The 22,684-nt window shown below is 39.6% G+C and overlaps 1 pseudogene; it reads right to left on the reverse strand.

Moving 5' to 3' along the window:
* Positions 1–19,392: 19,392 nt before the first annotated feature.
* The window catches only part of LOC110591692, a 35,071-nt pseudogene continuing 31,779 nt past the window's right edge, over positions 19,393–22,684 (reverse strand).

Genomic DNA, 22,684 nt, shown 5'->3' on the forward strand with positions numbered 1-22,684 from the left:
AAACCTCTCCCCAAGAAGAACTTTTGCTTCTTTCTCTCTCAGAGGAAACAAAGAATTTCCAAGAGGAAACCACAGGGTGTGGATATAGGGGAAAGGAGCCTCCTAGCTTTCTTCTACTTGAGGTCTGACTAAAAAAGCCAAAACAATGTTCAAGGTTGAAAATGGACCCAGCTGATCAAGAAGGGGGTACAGTTGTGGGTCTGCACTGTTGACATTTTGAGCCAGTCGATTCTTTGCTGTGAGGGAGTGCTCTATGCTCTTTCGGATATTTTAATAGCGTCCCTGGACTCTCTACCCATCAAATCCCAATAGCAAAACTCAGCTGTCACAATCAAAAATGTCTCCAAATACTGCCAGTGTGCCCAGGGTTGAGAACCACTGAGTGAGGCTAAGGAAAGTGAAACTTAGCTAATCACAAAACATTTCCTTTCTTAGAGTATCCTCTGTGTTACATATATCACCACGGGTTCAGGGAGGCCATAGTAGATAGGGCAAGAAGCTGCTTACTCCTTAAATCTTATCAGTCCCTTAGATATTCTCCACTAATAAATCACATCATCTCCCAGTTCCTCGGCATATCTATGAATTGAGAATGCTCAGGAATGTGCTAAGATCAGCTCTTATCAAATGACCAGAGTCAACAGTGTGCATCTCCTCCTGGTGCCAAATTCAGTGACCTCACGTTACTACCTTCAAATTGGCCACAGTGAGAGGATTTACATCATAGAAATCAGCAAATGTTACGAATCTGGACCTTTGTTTTCAGAGAGCCAGTTTATCAGTATACCATGGAGGAAATAGTCTCTAAAGGCCCCTCTAGGCCTGAGACTCTTCAATATGACGAACTATAATACAAAAATAGATTAAAAGTCTAGAATGGGTGAAACCATTATCTGGACACTAGTTTTACTGCATCGACAGCCAAATAAACATGTAATTTGAAAATGTGCAACCTAAAAATTTTTTTCTATAGTCCTTTTTTTCTCTCTCTCTCCTTGCTAGATAGGATTCTTGGAGGTTACTAAAATAGAGATGATCTGCTTTAAAATTAGGTGGAAAAGAAAGGCACAACTTTGACCTAGAAGAATGTGACACTTTGGATTGTGAAAGGAGAATAAATAACATTTTCTGGGATCAGCCTCTGTCCCGGGAGGTCTTTAGGTTATTAAACATAACTGCTTGAACAAATAGTCCTTCTCCTCCAGGGAGAACTTGGTTCTTGTTCTGCTACTCCCAGGACAAGCTGCGCAAACCCAGTTACTCAAATAGCCTGCACCAGATTAAAACCTTCTCCTGACTCCTCAGTCAGGCCTCTGCTAAAATCACTCAGGACAGCCTTACCCATTTGGAACACGAAGCCAAACAAAGGAAGCCCTGTGCTCAATTTCCTCATCTAAAAGAACACTTGCCTATCTGCTGGAAGTACTCCACTGTGCTGGGCTGTCTATTCAGTTTCAAGTACTCCTTACTCCTAACAGCCTTCTGTTGGGACACTTCCTTCAACTAGCCCGCCTTCAGCCAGTCTCCTTTGGGCTACACATGTTCCCCAAATGAGCTCTAAAGTCATAGATTAGTAGGCTCAGAAAGGGTCTCAGGCATATTTTCATTTTTTTTTTCTTTAAAGATTTTATTTATTTATTTGACAGAGAGAGAGAGAGAGAGAGAGCACAGCAGGGGGAGCGGCAGGCAGAGGGAGAAGGAGAAGCAGGCTCCCCACTGAGCAGGGGGCCTGACACAGGGCTCGATCCCAGGACCCTGGATCATGACCTGAGCCGAAGGCAGACGCTTAACCGACTGAGCCACTCAGGTGTCAGGCATATTTTCCTCCAATCTTTCTTTTATAGGGGAGGCCCTGAGCAAGATGGTCACTTGCCCAAAGTGACAACAAAGCCCAGACCAAGGCAGAACTAGAACTTGGCAGGCCAAGTTCCGGTCCAGGGTGGTTTGTACTGAAATTCGGCCCTCCTCTCTTCTGCTGTCTCCCCGGATGGGGGGAGGAGAAGGGACTTTCTCCAGGGGGAGAAAGGAGACAGCAACTTTATTACCTATACTCTAGAGTAGTCGCAGTTTTCAGAAATCTCTAAACCCATGAGAATGTCAAGGTCCCCCCAGGTGCTCAACTACAGACAGAGATTTCACTGAATTTAATTTGTGATGCAACTTTTCTTTTTAATTGATTGAGTCATTTTTAAATCTTTTTGTTTGTTTTTGTTTTTGTTTTGACAGAGAGAGAGCACACCCACAAGCAGGGCTGGGGTGGGGAGGGGCAGAAGGAAAGAGAGAATCTTAAGCAGGCTCCATCCCCAGCACGGAGCCCAAATTGGGGCTCCATCTCACCATCCTGCGATCATGATCTGAGCCGAAATCAAGTTGGATACTTAATCGACTGAGACACCCAGGCCGCCCTAAAATCTTTCTGATGCATCCCCTAAATAATAACTGAGTTACAAAGCCACAAAGAGGAGAGAATTTATTTAAAAAATGTTGGTGGCCTCCTTTTAGAAATAATTCAGGGACAAGTAAATAAAAAGCCTTATTTCATCCACCTAATTGCATAAATCTCTCAATAGATCCTTCCATGACGCCAGTAACAAAAAACAATCTTCCATTTAATTTTTCAATGTGAAAAATAGTTTCTAAACAATACAGACCTTAAGAAATTATTTTAGCTTCAATCTAGCTTTAAAAAGAAAAAATGTTACATTGCTTCGTGATTTTGCAAATTCTTCTTAGAACACAGTCATAAATTAAAAGAATAGATTTTCATGGGTGGCAATACAAACATTTTAAAGGAAGAATAGTGGGCCTGTGTGTTCATTTCTTTATTACCTGACTTGCATGTGGATGATTCCCATTGTTTGCATGGGATAAGCTACTTCATTTTTTTTAAAGATTTTATTTATTTATTTAATTGACAGAGAGAGAGGGACAGCATGAGAGGGAACACAAACAGGGGGAGTGGGAGAGGGAGAAGCAGGCTTCTGGCCAAGCAGGGAGCCCGATGCGGGGCTCGATCCCAGGACCCTGGGATCATGACCTGAGCCGAAGGCAGTCGTTTAACCAACTGAGCCACTCAGGCGCCCCTAAGCTACTTCATTTTTATATCACATATAGAATTGCCAAATTACAAGGCTAAACAGCATGTGCATCCAAGTCTCTCACCTTGCAGATGAGAGAGAAGTGAGACACAGGGAGGTCCTGGGGCACACCCAAGGTCAAAGAGCTAATTAGCCTCAGAGTCAGAAACAGAACCCACATCTCCTGACTCCCCAGAATGTATGCTATCATTCTCACAGTTTATAAAGCCTCTTTTATTACCAGTTTCCATGAGTTTTCATTAGACATATGAAAATTATAATGGTATTATTTCTAACAAATGTTTTCTCCTCGTAGTTACATATTCAATGTATACATGTGTAACATCAGAATATATATACTTTGTCAATGACTGTCCCCGTGGGTCCTTAAAAGATCACGATTATTGTAGGGGAGGGGGGAAAGAATCCAGGTGTAGGACTCAGACGGGATGCAGTGTTCGAGCCCCAATTCTGTTGTGTATAAGATAGTAAAGTTGGTTAAGTTGTTTGATCTCCATTAGACTTTGAGACTCATCTAAAAATGGAACAATTAATGCCTACTTTAGTAACATTAATGCAAAGACCCTAAGATAGTATCTGGTTTTGGAGGCGCTGAGGAGAGAATTTCTTTTGACATTTGAAATCTACCGTATTTCCGGGCTGTCTAAATTTATTAATTCATTCATTCATAAAATACTTATTAGGCACCTTCTGTAACTAAACATTGTTCTAGATGCTGGAGATAAAAATAGTGAACCAGATGGACCATACCCTGGGGGCACCAGCCAGGATCTCTGAGGGGACACACAAGGAAGCCGGTTTTACATGTGTTAGAAACAGTGCAAAATGGACTCAGCTGCTACTAAGGGAATCACTGCTGCAAGAGTAAAGAAACTGCTGGGATGATGCTCTCCAAATCAGAAGGCAAGCAGAAAGAAAGTCCTTCTCCCGCCTCCGACCTCCAGGCTCCCTCTAGTGCCCCCTACCGACAGAGTCTTGCAGAGCGCCAGCTAGCAAAGCAGAAATGGGGTTTGCAGCCCGGACATGACAAAGCAAAGATCAAGGGTAGGTTTGGATCTTAAAGACAGTGTTTGAATAACTGACACAGATACATCGTGAGGATGCTGATCAGTTGTCTTCCTTTAATCACAGGGTAAGGTGACTGGGCCTCGGTCTTTCTCTGCAAACTTGAAAAGAACACTTGCCATCTACTGCTTAGAATTCTAAACCTCGGGGCGCCTGTGTGGCTCAGTCGTTAAGCAGCTGCCTTCGGCTCAGGTCATGATCCCAGGGTCCTGGAATCGAGCCCCGCATCGGGCTCCCTGCTCGGCGGAGAGCCTGCTTCTCCCTCTCCCTCTGTCTGCTGCTCTGCCTACTTGTGCTCTCTCTCTCTGTGTTAAACAAAATAAAATAAAAATCTTTAAAAAAAAAAAAAAGAATTCTAAACCTCAGGTTGTGAAACCAGTTACTCAAAACAGTGCACACCTGTGTGATTTCTTTTATTTCTTCCAAAGAAACATCTATGAGTTCGTTTATTTCAAAGTATTTTAATATTGCAATAAATTTAATCAAATGACATGTGGAAAAGGGGGAGGAAAGTGAAGAATTCAGAAGGTAAGAGAGACCTACAGGGAAAGAACTGGAAAAGGAATTTGGTTAAATGACAACCGAGAAAAACTTTGGCAGGAGAACTGAAGTCCCCATGGAGAATTATGGAGAATTTTTCTTCAGTTTTACCAAGTGGTGCAAACACTAGTCTAATCCATCCCCCTACAAAATCTACGATAAAATTTGCATCCCTCACAAGTGTTTGTGAACTTGGACTTTGGTGGTAGTAGTAGTAGTAGTAATATATACATTGGCACAAAAGACAAAAAGGATACAAGAGCACGTTGTAATAATTATGTCATCCTTACGTCCCTATCTCCCGACTGATAAAGAATAAGTATGATGGCAGATGTATTGGGGCTTATTTTCAGAAAACAAAATCCATCTAATTGGCACAAGGAGAATCAGTCTAGATATTATGTGCTGTACCAGATCCACTAAGAGAGTGAACAAAATGGATCCTAGGCTGAGTTTCCAGGAACACCTACTAAAACTTCAATCTAGAATTAGGCCCACCAATGGAGCAGCTGCCTCACAGAGTCAGCAAGTCACTAACTGCTTAATGCCCCACATTGGTCACAACCTACACCAGACTGTGTGACAGCCAGACCATGGCACCTCTGCTGAAATCGCTGCAGAAAAACCAAATGTGCGCTCCCCTGTGCTCATCAGCAGAGGTGGTGAAGAGTAGGCTCTAAAAGCAGTATTCCACTTTTCCTACATAATAAATTTCAAATTGAACTGCAACTGCAAGAGAATCTAGGCAATGTAGCCTTTAGCCCACTTTTGGAAAAGATTGGAATGGGAGTTGAGTCGAGCCTCTCCACAGGACTGCCTCAGTAGAATTCCTCTACACGAGAGAAAAACATATAAAAGTCTCTAGAAATAAAAATCATATGGTACTAGCAAAATTTTAGAAAAGTGGGGCAAAGGACAAAAATCGGAATCCAAAAAGACACTCATTGATATGTGAACATTTGCTGATATGAACATATTTAGTAAAAGATAAATATGGCATTTCAAAGTGATGGAGAAAATATAAGCTACTCAATTAACTGGGTATTGGAACAACTGGTTAACCATTTACACAACTATAAAGCTACATCCTTCAGACACCACACAGAAAGAAAAAATTCAGATGCATTAAAGAGCTAAGTGTTAAAGAGTATAACTATAGAAGTGTAAGAATCAATTATAAAATAATATCTGTATTGTCTTGGAATGGAAAATCTCTCTTAAGCGCGCTGTAAACTCAGAAATCATAAAAGGGAAAAAAGCCTGACACATTTTGACTCCATAACATTTAAAACTTCTATATCCCAAAGCCCACCATATTAAATTAAGATGAGCAACATCCTGGGAGAAAAAAATTATGATGTACACAAGATTAATAACCAGAATGTGTCAGAAGTATGTACAAATCAGAGAAGCTAAACAAGTGAAGGAAAAATTTACCAAGGATATATGCAGGGAATTCTCAAAGAAACACAAATAGTCAATAAATATATTAAAAGACATTCAACTTCACTAGTAAGCAGGGAATGCAAATTTTAAAAATGATACACCATGTCCATCTATACAGTAACAATAATTCAAAAGATTAAAAATATTCATATTGAGAATGCCTACTCTTACTACTCTATTGAACATTGTTCTGGAGGGTCGAGCCTGTGTGAAACAGCAAAAATGATGAAACAAAAGAAGATTGGAAATGAGGAAATAAAACTGTCTGCAAGGCAAGTCCCAGAGATTTACAAAAATGCTGACAGAATTATAAGTGGGTTTAACAAAGCTGCAAAATGCAAGGTCAGTATACAAAAGTCAATTGCATCTCTGTAAGTTAGCAATGAAAAATTGAAAACTGAAATCTTAAATAAAAAGTTGCCATTTAAAATAGCATCAAAAATCACAAAGTACTTAAGGATAAGTCTACCAATACATGTGTACAATTTGTATGTGAAAACTACAAAACAATGATAAGAGAGATCAAAAAAGACCTAAATAAATAGATGTTCTGTTTTCATAGATGGGAAGACTTGGCATTGTCAAACTATTAATTCTTCCCAATATGATCTATCAATTCAATGCAATCCCAATAAAAATTTCAGCCTGTTTATGGAAATTGACTAGTAGACTATTTATATTTATATAGAAAAGTAAAGGACTTGGAATAGCCAAAATAATTTTGGAGAAACAAAGTTAGAGGATTCACACTACCTGATTTCAAGACATCCTACAAAACTACAAGAATCAAGAGAGTATGGTATTGGCATAACAAAAGACATATAGATTCAGAGAACAGAAGAAAGTCCAGAAATGAACTTATACATATATGGCCAATTGTTTTTTTGACAAAGGTACCAGAGTAATACAATGGAGAAAGGACAGTCTTTTCAATAAATGGTGCTGGAACAATGGGTTCTCCGTGTGTGAAAATATAAGCCTTAACATACACCTTATAAAAAAAATTAACTCAAAATGGATCATACACCTAAATGTAAAACTAAAACCATAAAACTTCTGTAAGAAAACATAGAAAAAAATTATTTGCAATCTTGGGTTAGACAAAGATTTCTTAGGTATTACACAAAAATCACAAGCTGTATAAGAAAAAAAAAAACCAATAAACTGGACTTCAACAAAATTAAGAACTAGTGTTCTTTGAAAAACATTCCTAAAGTAAAAGAAAAGACAAACTACAGACTGGAAATAAATATTCACAAAACACACATGTGATAAAAGACTTGTATCCAAAATATATAAAGAGCTCTTTCAATTCAATAATAAAAAAAGTCAATTTTTTAACATCATTAAACTAAACATCATTAAAACATCTAAACATTATTAAAAATTAGAGAAGCACAAATTAAAGCCACAATGAGATCCTACTACATACCTACTAGAAAAGCTAAGATTTTTTTAAAAAGAAAAAGAGGGGCACCTGGGTGGCTCAGTCAGTTAAGCGTCCAACTCTTGATTTTGGCTCAAGGTCATGATCTCAGGGTCATGATGTCAAGCTCCATGTCAGGTTCCATGCTCAGCGTGGAGTCTGCTTGAGATTCTCTTTCTCCTTCTCCCTCTGCCCCTCCCCCCGTTCACACACTCTCTCTCTCAAATAAATAAATAAAATTAAAATCTTTAAAAAAATAAAAAATAATAAAAGAAAAATAGGAAAAGAAAAAGAAAGAAAGAAACCTGACAAACCCAGTGCTACTTCTGATGTGGAATAATTGGTACTCTCAAACATTGCTGGTGGTAATGCAAAATGGTACAGCCATTTTGGAAAACATTTTCTTTCTTTTTTTAAAGATTTTATTTATTTATTTATTTGAGAGAGAATATGAGAAAGAGAGTGAACATGAGACGGGGGCGGGGGGGGCGGGTAGGGCAGAAGGAGAGAGAGAAGCAGACTCCCCGCTGAGCAGGGAGCCAGAATTGGGTCTCAATCCCAGGACCCCGAGATCATGACCTGAGCCGAAGGCAGACACTTAACCAACTGAGCCACCAGGCGCCCGGAAAATATTTTCATATTTCTTTTAAAGTTAACCATACATGAATACTACCCAGAGACCCTACTCCTAGATATTTAATTAAGAGAAATGAAAATATATGTCCACAGAAAGAACTATATGTGAATGGCTATAGTAGCTTTGTTCATAATTGTCAAAAAACTAGAAACAACCTAAATGGTCAGCAGGCAAATGGATAAACAAATTATTGTATATCCATACAATGTAATGCTATCTAGTAATAAAAGATTGAACTACTGATAAACAACACAAATGAATCTCAAAAGCATTATGCTAAGTGAAAGAAGCCATTACATAGTATAATTTACATCACATTCTAGAAAAGGCAAAACTATAGATCGCATCAATGGCTGCCAAAGGCTGAAGGTTGGGGGGAAGAGACTGACTACAAAGGGACATGAAGAAACTGCTGGGAGTGAGCTGTGGTCTTGGTTACACGATTTTGTATGCCTTTGACAAAGACCATCAATGCACACCTAAAAAGGGTGAGTTTACTACCTATAAATTAGACTTCTGTAAACCTGACCTAAAAAAATCCATAGGGGGGCGCCTGGGTGGCTCAGTTGGTTAGGCGTCTGCCTTGGGCTCAGGTCATGATCTCGGGGTCCTGGGATTGAGCCCCGCATCGGGCTCCCCGCTCAGCTCACTCTACCAGTGAAATGGCCACTCGCCATCAATGGGCAAACAGAGGCACACTTTTTCACCACCCCTGTACTTTCTGTGGGAGTCCTGGGTAGATAAACTTGTCAGTTGGCACAGTTTTATATCATAGGTCCGAAGACTTTCTGAAGGGTCAGCTAGTCTCAGCAGTTCCCTCAGTATCGTGGTTACACTGACCCAAAACACCAGCCTCCATTTCAGCAGGCACTTGATACTGTATAGTGATAGGGACAGTGACATTATTAAGTGATCAGGCTTCTAAATCTGAGAAACATCACATGGCCCCACATCACCCTGCTTTTAAAATGCAACATTAATGTGTTAAGGTCAATGCAAGGTATCCATTTACTGACCTTTAAATTGAAGTCTAAAAGGAGGTTACAGTTTGGAAATAAATTGAGAATAATTGTTTTTTATGGATATTTTACTTCCTTTGAAGTAGCAAATAATGCAAAAAGATCATAAAAAAGGTCCCTCTTATTTTTTTTCATGCTCCAAGGCTTAGAAACATTTTCAGTTTGTGTCCTAATGGGTGGCATTAAAATACAGGCAAGAATATGACAGACATTTTCTGTGACCGCCATTGGAGTTCATGGTGAGCCGTCCATAAATGATTCACCCCATCTTCTCTGCAGAATTACCATATGTTATCCCTATGCTGTCCAGTCCAGCAGGCAAATACAGGAACAAAATACTGATATGGGACAGCAGCACCGAATATCCATTTTTACTGATTAAACCACAAAAATTATTTGAGCCCCTGTCACGTGCCAGTGCTGAATGGGAACATTTCTTCCCTACTCCTGACTCCTTTTGTATTGAGGAAGTTCAACTAGAGTAACATCCTTGGCATCTCTCCACTACTTACTCACTCCTGAGAGGAAATAGTGACATGGCTGAGCTCAGACACCTTATCTATCATTTTCTTTGGAAGTGAGATGCCCCTAGGGTGTGGGAATTTTTCCTTGTTTTCCCATGACCCCAGTCTTATCTAGGGAGTTCCTCATTCGGGGGGGCGGGGAGGGGGTTGCCTCAGTCCTGCATTGCCATTGACTAGAGGGGTCAGTCCACTTAATTTTGGGGATCAGATTTAGGAAACCCGCTTGACTCACAATAAGTTCATCCTCAATTCCGTGTTTATCCTAATAAAGATGGCATTTGGCCTCCCATTTGCTACTGTTTTAACTTATATTTTAATTTGTTATAAAACCAGAAAGGAGGATATAATTCGTTTGGTGCATTCTCGATGACTGCAACATTTCATGAACTGGGAAATGAAAATGCCCACACTAAAATTTAAGCAAAAGTATGGAATCAGGGAGGGCAATATACTCATGCAGAGAGGCTTTTGATAGAGTCAGGAAATTATGGTTGTGAGCCTTGAACTTTAGAGGGTAGGCAAGGGATTTTTATCTGAGTGCTTTAAAGAAGTTTATATTAAGGGGCACCTGGGTGGCTCAGTTGGTTAAGTGGCTGCCTTCGGCTCAGGTCATGATCCCAGGGTTCTGGGATGGAGCCCCGCATCGGGCTCCCTGCTCCACGGGAAGCTGGCTTCTCCCTCTCCCACTCCCCCTGCTTGTATTCCCTCTCTTATTGTCTCTCTCTGTCAAATAAATAAATAAAACCTTAAAAAAAAAAAAAGGAGTTTATATTAACCCCACGCTAGCTGCTGTGGCCCAGGCCAGCGGATGGAAGGCTCTAAACTGGCAGGATGCCCTGCTGACCTTGGCGGCTGACTATTGTGTACGGTGGCTTTGTCCCCAGGCTAAAGACTGTTTCTCCAGAGGCAAGTCATCTCAGATTCTGCAACGGGGTTTTAAGTACCCTTTAGCATGGCATTTAGTACAGAGCAGGGCCATGTTTGAGAAAGGGTTCATACAGCCACAAGAACAAACTACAATAGAATATAATCTGATGCCAGTGATGCTTAGGAACTTTAAAAATGAACAAAAACTTACAATGTGTAGTTCTGTCCGTATCTTGATTACACCGACACATGGAACGCTAGCTTCCCAGTGTAGCAGCCACCCAAGTAATATTCCTAAGGCATTTATTGAGCATCTATCCTGAGTCAGACACTCTACCGAGACCAAGAAATACAGAGGTTAGCAGTCCAGGTGTGGAGGTGTGCTACCAAGTGTGTGTGTGGAGTGCTACAAAGCCCTGAGAAGTTCCCTGATGCCAACTTAGAGGAGAGAGCCTGCTCAGAAAGCTCCCCCAGAGAAGTGATATGTTACCTGAAGCTTCATGGGCTGGAGAAAGATAGCTGGCAAAAGAAGAGACAGAGAAGGAAGGAATATTTGGAAAGAAGGAGTCACCTTTCCTCAGAGGGGATGAATTCAGGAAGTGTAAATAATCTAGCTAGAGGGAAGGGAAGTCCCAAAAGGTCAAGGAAGAAAGAGTTTCAGAAGACAGAAATAAATGGGGAACAAGAACATAATGGTGAAGGATTTTAGCCAGAAAGTGACGGAATTAAATACACATTTTAGAGGACTCTTGCTGCAGAGAGAAACAGGATAAGAGGGACAAAAAGTGCTCAGGCCACAAGTGTGTGATGGATGGGGTGAATAAAGAGGAAAGCACTGATCTGAGAGTCATAATGAGTTTGCCACTGACAGGAATTGGTGGATAATTGTACTGTATGTGGGACTTAGAAGGGGGATGGAGGAGGCAGTTGAAGGAAAAGAAAATGATCCCCAAGTTTCTGATTTCAGAAACTCTGTGGCCCAGAAGTGCCACTGACTCTCAAAGGAATTAGAACAGGGTGCACTGCCCCCACTGGAGTCTTAAATGCTCAGGGCATAGGGTGGGGACTAAGTGGACATCAGAGCCAACTAGCTAATAATAATATTACTATCAGTGAACAGTTCATAAAGTAACTTGTAGAACTAGCTGCTATAATCTGAATGTTTGTGACCCTCTCAAACTTCATAGGTTGAAATCCTAATCCCCAAGGTGATGGTACCAGGAGATGGGCCTTTGGGAGGTGATTAACTCATTAGGGATTAGTGCCTTTATAAAAGTGGCCCCAGAGAGATCCCTTCCACCAGGTAGAAGCAGACCTTCACCAGATACCGAATCTGCCAGTGCCATGATCCTGGGACTTCCCAGCCTCCAGAACTAGGAGAAAGAAATGGTTTTTGTTTATAAGCCACCCAGTCTGTGGCATTTTGTACAGCACCCTGACCAAACTAAGACACCAACAGTTATTGAGTGTTTACCATATGCCAGGCTTTATGCTTTGAGAAATAAAATAACTTACCTCGGATTAAACAGCAAGAAAGTGTACTATTGGTCCCAAGCCATTGTTACTCTAAACTCTTTGCTTTTAGTCATTTTGCTCTTCCATGTCCAACCAGTTCTGAGACTAGGGCACTAAAGTAAATCATGGTGTCTTTGTCTGCCCCAAGCAAGGCCTTCACTGACGAGGCTGGCTACTCTGTCAGTCTGATTAACACTGTGGGAAGACTTACTATGAAACTGAAGTTGATAGAGAAGACGAAAACAAAAACCTAAAAACAACTAATAAGAAAGTAGTAATTTGTACTTGGCCTGAGAAACCCTTATGCTTGACCTGTATATCAATAGACTCCAGCCCAAAAAAGTAGGGCACCATGGAGAGAAGATTCAAAGAGAAAGGTAGAAATCAAGTTTGGTGTCTTGGGGGAAGAGGAAAAAAGGCATCTGCTTGTTAGGCTGTAATTCTAAATTCTTTGTGTATCATCAGATGTATAAGTAACACAAAGAGATGATGTCACACATCATTTATACTAAGCGATGGTTCCATGTTGGCCCCCTTGTCTTAAGAAAACAGGAACAACGTCTGCATCTACTTTCATTCTCCTAATATCACCTAGAATACGGCTCTCTTCCCCAGCACACATGTGAAAGAATGACTATACAAAATAAAGAAGGAAAGGAGAAAACGTATGTGTTTACTCAGAGATATGTCAACTTTAAAATGGGAAAGAAGAAACAGGAAATTTTTCGTTCATGTTTTTCAATTACTAGGGAGCTCTGGCATCCAGTCTGAGAAAATAATTTTCTACCCAGGTGGCTTTATCAGCTTAAATGATTCCCTTATTAATTAGAATTGTAAAAGCCAGTACAAAATAATGGGATTATTTGGGGAATTGATGCTAAGTGCTTAAATTGTAGCCTTCTAATGTGTCCCCCTTTTCTTTTGAATATGCACTTTAAAGTGCAACTGTCAAATGTCTAAATTATATCAGGAAACTGGATGTGACAGTGTCCAACTAACCACAAATTGTTGGGAGCTCTGCTCTTGGTCCAAGCCATCATGATCTCTTGCCCAGATGACAGTAATCACTCCTAAATAGGTCTCCCGGCTCTCAAACATATCCCCCTACAGTCTTCTCCCCACAAAGCAGCCCATTCATTTTCATTGCTGCATAATATCCCTCTGTGTGAGTATATCTTGATTTATTTATCCATTCTACTGTTGATGGGCAATTGGGTGGTTTCTTGCTTGGGTAATCACAACTACCCAATTTATCTTTTTGGTAAGCATACAGACCTCATTTCATGTATACTCCTGGGAATGAATTTGCTGGGTCATAGGGTATGTATATATTCAGTTTCAGTAGATGTTGCAGATAGTTTTCTAAAGTGGTAATTAACATTGTGTTTTTGTTTTGTTCTACCCTTCTCCTTATTCCATTCAGCCTTTTACATATCTTGTTTTCCCCTTACATTTTTCTTTCAATGTTTAACAATAAATAAAAATTTTTAAAAATTATTCTGAAAAAGTAAAAATTCTTCATAAATGAGGCTATTCAAAACAATATGTTCCAAACTCCAAAGGCATTTCCATGAGGCACTCCAAAGTATTCTGAGTGATGGTGCATTGTTGGGAAAATGGGCAACCACATACCACATCATTTTGTAGCAAACACATGAAACAGCCCTGGAATGTTTATTGATACAATCAGTCATATGACAGTGATATCTTATGAGGAATTTGGGAAAATTTTTTCCATTGCTTCACCCCATTAGCAAAACTCACTATGATCATTATCCTAAAGCATCTAAAACCTCCGTTGTCGAAGAGGTTTTATATATATATATCTAATACGTATTATATATATATCTAATACATATTATATATATATCTAATACGTATTATATATATATATATATCTCAAGATGACACAGGTTTAAGTCAGATTTACTTTGATTATATGGATTTGAACATTTTCTTTCTTTGCCCCTGCTGTCCTTGTCCTGACCAGTTTGGCTCTTACTTCCAGTGTTTCCTCCTCAGTGAAGGCTTTGTCCTTGAGAGGGACTCTTGTTTCATAGTTTCAAGAGTTCCTAGGTTCCAGACCCCAGACTAGCCACCATCAGACCTTCCCATGGTCTGTTTACATTCATCCATGAATTAGAGCCTGCAAAGTACTCTTCCAGCTTGCACTAAAGATGGCATCTTAAAGCAAAATGAACTTGGATCACTGTATGAGTCAGGGTACCAGGAGGAAACGCTGATACACTCAGAAGAGAAGAGAGTTTAAAGTACAAAACAAACAAACATAGGGTGAAAAGAAAACAGAGAGAAGAAAAACCAAGAAACGGATTTTTAACTCTAGAGAACAAACTGATGATTACCAGAGGGGAGGTGGGTGGGGAGATGAGTTAAACAGGTGATGGGGATTAAGGAGGGCATGTGTGATGAGCACCAGGTGTTGTATGGATGTGTCGAATCATTAAATTGTACCCCTGAAACTAATATTACACTGTATGTTAACTAACTGGAATTTAAATAAAAATTTAAAAGAAAGAAAATAAAGGACTATTGACATGAGTGGGCAAAGTTAAAGGATCTAACAAAGGATGGGTGAACCCCCCCCGGGACTAGGAACAATGGAAAGTTGTTCTTACACTGAGGTCTGAAAGAAAAAGGGGCTAAATCAGCAAAGTGACACCTGGTGAGAATTGTAGTCTTAGAGAGGGGCCACAGAAGAAGAACGAGCCATGGCTGAAACAGCAAAGACCCTGACCTCTCCTCCCTCATTGTCTCCCATTGGTGCCTCTCATTGGCAAAAACTCGCTGGAAGCCACAGGACAAGGGAGTTTATGTGATGCAGACTATAGGAACAGAGCAGAGTGGGGAAGGCAGCGCATGGGTGTGGTGGGACAAATACACATGATCCGGCAGCATCCCTGAATCATCGCCTGGAAGGGGGCCGTCCAGGAAAGCAGTCTGACCAATAACACAGACATTAGTCTCAGTATGTGTAAAGTATTAACCTGTGAAACCACTAAGATTTAGGGGTTGTTGGCGGTACAGTTAACCTACCCTAACTACTGTATCTGGCGTATTTACATTTTACATTATGTCTTTTGTATCTGAATTGTTTTTCCAAAACTATCAGGAGAAATGTGTAACTAACCTCTCAAAATGGAAATGAGTAAATTTCACAAAGGTTTTTCACATAAATTGTTAATAATTCTATCTTGAGATTATAAATAATTACTCTGCCTTTAGATGTTCCAAACAGCTGCTTTACAATGACAGCTCAAAGGGGGAGAAATTGTAGGGGGGATAAAACAGCATTTCTTCAAAAATGAGACTATAAGGAGAAAATACCATGGGAAAATAGTCAAGTGAATACCATAGAAAAGTTCTTTTCAAGACCACCCACTCACATTTCAACTCACCTCCTTCCTTTCAGCATTGCTTTCCCTTCTCTTCCCCAGTGAAGTGCCTATTGCACTCAAACTGGCCCCTACTATTTAGAAACCCATCAGCTTTCCCCCAATAGCCTCTTTCCACCTCCTCTATCCATTCTATGCTCCAGGCCTCCTCAGTTTACCTGGAAACATCACTCCTGGGCCTTGTTACATGAGTGGTTAGCCATCAATGCTCCCGAGACCACAGCTTGATCACATGATAGGATAATTGTCAGTTTATTACCTTTCATCCCAAATGATGGCAAGTACTGGAAGTGGAGGACAATCCCTTGTCTTTGTACATCTTCTATACCTAACTCTAAGTCTGATGTACACCATCCCTTCAGTAATGGATGGATGGATGGATGGATGGATGAAGTACTATCAGAGCATTAGAGAAAAAAGGGAATAGTAAGAACAACATGAAATCAGGAAAATAGAAGGTAAGTTCCAGGAATTGCAAGCATCCAGTTGGATTGTTATAAGGATGTTGGTAGGAAGGTGGCAGGTGACAAATGTTGAAAATAGAAGATGAAAAACAGTTCACAGGGCCTTGAATGTCTGGCTAAGGCAGCTGGACTCACCCCTCAGAGAGTTGAGGAACCACAGGAACTGATGAACAGGGAAGAAATGAGATCAGATTTGTGTTTTAAGGCAATTAATCTGGCTGTTGGAATATCCTTTCCTTTTTGATAATATATTCACTTTCTATCAAGACTTTTCTTTGTCTTAACTCAAACAAATCAATCTTATGTTGTGGGTTTGAGCAGCCCCGATAAACATTTCTTTTTCCAAAACAGCTCACACCTGCTCTCTAGGTCAGTCTTGAGTGAAGTGTTGTTTTGCAATTTTTTTCTTTCAAACAATTAGTCTTTATGCTACTTCTCAAGCCACCAACTGCATTATTTTGATGCAACACCCTGAAATTAATTCTGAACTGCTCCCCAAGGCCCAGCACGTGGTTACCAGCAAATGCTCGCCCACAGCAGGGAGAGTCACGAGAGATTTCTATATGAGATTCTCTTACACGACAACATTTGCTGATAGAAATTCCAGTCATATTTTTTACTAGAAATAATTTTTAATGGCACATTTGAATGAAATCTTGCCATTTGCAATAACACGGAGAGAGCTACAGAGTATAATGCTAAGCAAAATAAGTCAATCGGAGAAAGACAAATACCATATGATTTCACTCATATGTGGAATTTAAGAAACAAAACACATGAGCAAAGAGGGAAGAAAGAGGAAAACCAAGAAATAGACAACTATAGAGAACAAACTGATGGCTACCAGAGTTAGTGGGGAGGAAGGGTGAAATAGGTGATGGGGATTAAGGAGTGCACTTGTCGTGATGAGCACCAGCTGATGTATGGAAGTGTTGAATCACAAAAATGTATACCTAAAACTAATATTACACTGTATGTTAACTAAATGGAAATTTAATTAAATAAATAAATACATAAATACATAACACATTTACTCAAGGAGAAAAATTATCTTTCAATGTTATAAGACCATTTTAATACTTGACAAGTAATTGGGGCGCCTGGGTGGCTCAGTCGTTAAGTGTCTGCCTTCGGCTCAGGTCATGACCCCAGGGTCCTGGGATCGAGCCCTGCGTTGGGCTCCCTGCTCCACGGGGAGCCTGCTTCTCCTCTCCCACTCCCCCTGCTTGTGTTCCTTCTCTCGCTGTGTCTCCCTCTGTCAAATAAATAAATAAAATCTTAAAAAAAAATACTTGACAAGTAATTGAATAGATCAATATTAAAAATTAGACCACCATCCTTTGACAATCACATATTATTTAATTTATCTGCCATAAGCCAGTCTTTGTAACAATGCATGTGGACCAAATCAACAAGTGATAACTTCAGACCATTTTAGATAAAAGTTGTATCTTAAAATTATAATGTTTTACAAGTAAACATTAAAGTTCAACATGCAAATTCAGTTGATACTTTGTTTTTAATAAACTAGAGAAATTTATTTTCTCTAGTTTCCCAAACCTATTGCTGATCAGAAAAATAAGTAATTACAAAGAACGCAAGTCCAATACAACAGTATTACGGAGCCATGTGGTATGAAAGGAGATAATGAAGGCTTTGATATTGCCCAGATGGACTTCTGGACTTACCTTTTTAGATACCTTATATTCGGTAATCAACACTTCAGAAAAGAAATGGATTACTCTGAGATTGAAATATTTCGAATATAAAAGTAAGGCAAATCACTAGACTTGAATGATCTTTCAGCATTTTTTTTTAAATTCCAAGATGGATCATTGAGAAGACTCAAGCCACATGCATAACTAAACAAGAAATCAGATTCTCATTTTCCTATTGCTTGATACTTTGACAAACCATCCTCTCTTTTCCAAAGTCCATTCCTGGGTCAAGTAGAGGGCAAAGAAAGCAATCTCCCCCCCTCTTCATGCTGTGATATAGGCTCTTCTCTAAGAATCCGAGGGCTGTGATGCAAAGCACTGTAGAAGTTTTGGGAGATGGGTGGGTGAATAGATACTGACCCAGAAAGCACTGGGTACCATTAGCCCTCCAAGAAATGAGCTCGTTTTTGAGATTTGCTGGACCTTGGTGTAAACTTCCTATTTAAATTATAGGAAACTCATCCCCTTCATCTGGTCTGGAATCATCTTTCTTTAAAAATCAATAAATAAATTCCTGACATATCTATCCTGCTAGTCATCATGGTTTCACTTTCTGCTCCAACAGCCTGTATGAATTTCTCTGCCCAATCTGATTAATTTATATTCACAAGGATTAATAAGTTCTCTTAAAAAGAGAGCTCTTTCTGATCTTGCTGGTTTCCTAAAGTCAAGTATGCACATGGGTATCTGGCTTATTAGCATTTCTACAAATTCTGTTTTTCCACACATTTAATTCATATACACATAAATACATGTAGATCATTTTTAAAGTTTTGTATCTGGAAGAAGATTGAAAATGTAACATTCCAGTTAACTCTGGATGATCAAAGAGTAAATATTTATCATTTAATGTATCCTAAAAAATTTTGCATCCTAATACCTGCTCTAGTTAAACATTTGTTTATTTCGCTTTTGGATATTTGCTATATAATCAACATAACAACTGCTTTGCTGATATCTTAATTCCCCTCATTTTTATTTTTTAAGCAGAAAAATGTTTTGAAATTCAAATATTTTACTACTATTATCTAGGAAAATCTGGAGGAGATGGGCCTTGCCTTCCCTCTGGAAGAAATTTTTCTATTCCCACTATGAATTCAAGAAGGAACTGAGCTTTGTTCACATCCTAGTTCCTTCGATATTATCTGTATGCAACAGAGTCCTTTGAAATACAAATTCTCTTACTAAATGCCCTGCTCCAAGGGAAAGTTTATGAGCTATAATTCTTACCTCAGTTGGAGAAAAGCTATCTATTCCATAGAGGCATTAACAAGATGTTTTTTAGTCCCCACAAGGTGACTTTGTTTGATGTAAATTTCTAGACCAGACACCCATGATATAAAAAGAAACATATTCAAGAGCCAGGTTTTTTATCCATCATTTTAGGTTACTTATGCCCTCTACTATACACTCCTCATACCAAAGTATTATGAAATGTTTAAATGAAGTTATTTATAATTTCAGTGGTAACAGGTACTCTAATTCATGCTAAATGGGATCTTAGAGATTTCATATCCCATGCTAGGACCATACTACTAGAACCCAAATCCTAAATATTACCCCAGAGCATGAGGCGGCAGCTGCAGGAGCAACCTGAAAGGAAATGTTGAAACATGTCACCATTGCAGCTTTGAAGGACACATGTAACTCACAACTCTATTCATCCAGAATAGTTGACACTGGAATTATTAAGCTTACTGCTCACAGAGGCTGAAATCAGTTGGATGCTCTATCTATGGTGGGGACTCTTTCACCAACAATTTCATCGGTGTTCCTTGTTGCCCTCAGCAAAATAATGAAACACTTGGGAGCAAATATACAACACAACAAACCATAGCTGGATGCCAAGATTGCAAATATTTCCACAGATACTTTGAAATTGCCTTTGATGCTCAAGTAAGCAGGGACAAAGGAGATCCAGACGATGAAAAAGACCAGCATTCCAAACGTGATTCTTCTTCCTTCATAGTAATTATCTGGCAATTGGTGAGTGACAAAGGTTGTTAGCATAGCAAGGCCAGGAAGACATGGATCCCAAGTATAGAGCATAAAAACTCTATAGAACCTTCATCACATTCCAAAATGATCTTTATATGTCAAGATTCTATGTTCTTGTACAATCTTGGGGGCTCCAATACTAAGTAGGCTGTGCATAAGCCAATCTCTACTAGAACAGAGATCAGCACAATGATTTTTTGATAAAGGGAGTGGATGGATATAAGTCAGGTTTTGAATTTAGAAATTGTGAAGGCTAAAAACAGTGAAATTGTTTTTCCAAGAATGCAAGACGGGCAAAGAGAAAAACCCATTGCCAAAGTGACCTGGCCGGTCACGCAAGACCAGTTGTATGGCTTGCCAATGAAAAGCATGGAAGACAGCAGTATGATGACAAGAGAAAGCTGAATGAGAAAGCTCAGCTCCTGGTCATTGGCGTTCACAAGTGGAGTATGCCTGTATATCACGTACACAACTGTGACTGCCAAGACCACAAGCACCCCAACGATTGTGAGAATGACAAGCACGAATCCCAGGGCCTCATCATAGGCAAGGAACTCCACCTATTTCAGCACACACTTGCTCTTTTATGCATTTGACCAATAGTCTTCACCACATTGTTCACACTCCCTTTGACCCAATGAACAAAGAACAGTGGATTGACTGCAAGAAAATCAATTGTCCCCTTCAGCTGCGAATAGCTCAGAACAGCCGAAGACCTAGTGTAGGACTCATTGAGATTCCTTTATACAGAATATACAATATCTAAAAAAAAAAAAGAAGAGAAAAAAGCAGCAATACAATGGTCTTAGAGTGTGCAACTAATACTAAAGGTTGAGAATTATTTTCAGTTGTAGGAATTCAGTCTGGCTTCTTGGTTTCTGCCTTTCCTGTATGGGCCTTTTCTGGTAAGATGCCTCTTTCTCTTCCAATTATCCAATTGAGAAGGGAGGTGTCTAGTCTATCCTCATAAACCAGAGAATAATCCACAAACAGTTTCGAATGTACGAGAAAATTAAAGCTACTAAGGTGAATCAAGAGGATTGTGATAAGGTTGATTAAAATACAAGTGGTTTTTTTTAGATTTTTATTTATTTATTTGAGAGAGAGAGAGATCACAAGCAGGGGGGAGGGGTAGAGGGAGAAGCAGACTCCCCGCTGAGCAAGGAGCCTGATGCAGGGACCCTGGATCCCAGGGCCCTGGGATCGTGACCTGAGCCGAAGGCAGATGCTTAACTGACTGAGCCAACCAGGCATCCAAAATGCAAGTATTTTCAACCTTCCATTCAACATTACTGCCACCTACTGAGGGGAATTTTGTCTTTCTCAGCTTTCTCCTCCCCATCCTCCAGATCCAGATTCCAGAGAATAGGCAGAGATGGACTGAGAATAAGAAGGGAAACAAAAATAGCAACCATGTTAACTAAAGTTGAGAAAAATTTGGGAGCCTTCAGCTGGGCAGATTCTCTAAGGGAGAATATTACAACGTAAGAAAAAACTATTTGAGATGCATTCATGGTAAATTATCAAGTGGATCTCTTTAATGTTCTCTGAAAGGTGCTAGGGAAGATCAGAATTCCCTTCCAATCACTTCGGACTGCCGGACTGGACTTCTCTTGACATAACTCAGTGACTGGGTCACGCGGGGTTCAGGCAGGTGTTCAGGTTACCTATTTTCCAATTGGGGAAAATTTTACATTTTTAAAAATCCTCCTTGAAATAAATTGTTATTGAGGGCCTTTTGGTAAAGGACAAGGACATATTATCTTTAAAGACAGAGATAAGCAGAAATAAAAGTACACCTGATCCAACATGCTTCATAAAGCTAAGCAAACCAAATCTCACTGAAATCCTGGTCATGAAGAGCAGCAGTGCAGCAGGTTGTAGAGAAGAATTCACAGAGCAGTTGTTACAGAATTCATCTGTAAAATTCATCCTGCAAACCTGAAGTAATTATGGCCTTAAGTCCATTGTCTTTAGGGATAGAATTCTTGATCTTATAATTCCAAATGAGAGATAATACAGTAGAATAGAGAACTGTAATTCACTTATTTTTCCAATTATTCACTATTTTTTACATAACTAATGTTTAATCTATTTTAGAAACTGAAATAATTTTAAGTACTTTTTATGAATCCATTTATTCACATTTCACATTTCATTTTTTAAAATTTTTTTCTCTTAAATTCACAGATGCAAATCCTTTTCCCAACTGTAGCAGCTTTAGAACTGAAACCCAATATTATGGTTTTTTTCACACTGCACAGAATATCCAACAGTTTGATGGATTATAATGATTTTTGTTATGAGTTGTTCACACCTATTTATAAAGATGGCTCCCAAAGCCCTCTTCACCGGAGCATGCTTAATCTAGTTGCATTTCAATATCATTGGAAAATATGACCATCTCTACCTGGTTCCCGTGACACGTGTCCATCAGCACATGGGATGCAGTCAAAGCAACATATCGGTTCCCCCTGACGAATCCCCTTCCGTGTCCCAGGATGACATAGATCAGTACACACCAAGTGAGGAAGCTAGCAAAGACAAATAGAATGCATGTAACAAAGCCTTTTGTCTCCACACACACAAAAAAAGTCGAGAGAGTTCACACCTGGATTTCCATGGGTTTTGTGATATCTTGGGAAACCCGGGATAGCTGGACAAGGATAACAAAGAGAATGAATGACACCTGGAGAGCCTAGAGAGGAATTTTGCTGAAGTCAGTCTTGTGGTTGATTCTAGAAATTTAGAGCTCATCTTCAAGTTAGGTCTTTCCAATTTGGGGGCCTCAGACCAGCCTCCATGCCCATGATACTCTGGAGAAGGGACAATTTGACAAATCTGTTCTTGCTTGTTGGGGGGGCAGTGACCCCAAGAATTGTCTTGAAAGCCTGAAAAAGATTTTTTCTCACAAGGTCATCCCAACAGTCTGAAAGTCAAAGATGTGTCATAAA

The sequence above is a fragment of the Neomonachus schauinslandi genome, chromosome 1, assembly GCF_002201575.2.
Source record: "Neomonachus schauinslandi chromosome 1, ASM220157v2, whole genome shotgun sequence".
Taxonomy (NCBI): Eukaryota; Metazoa; Chordata; class Mammalia; order Carnivora; family Phocidae; genus Neomonachus; species Neomonachus schauinslandi.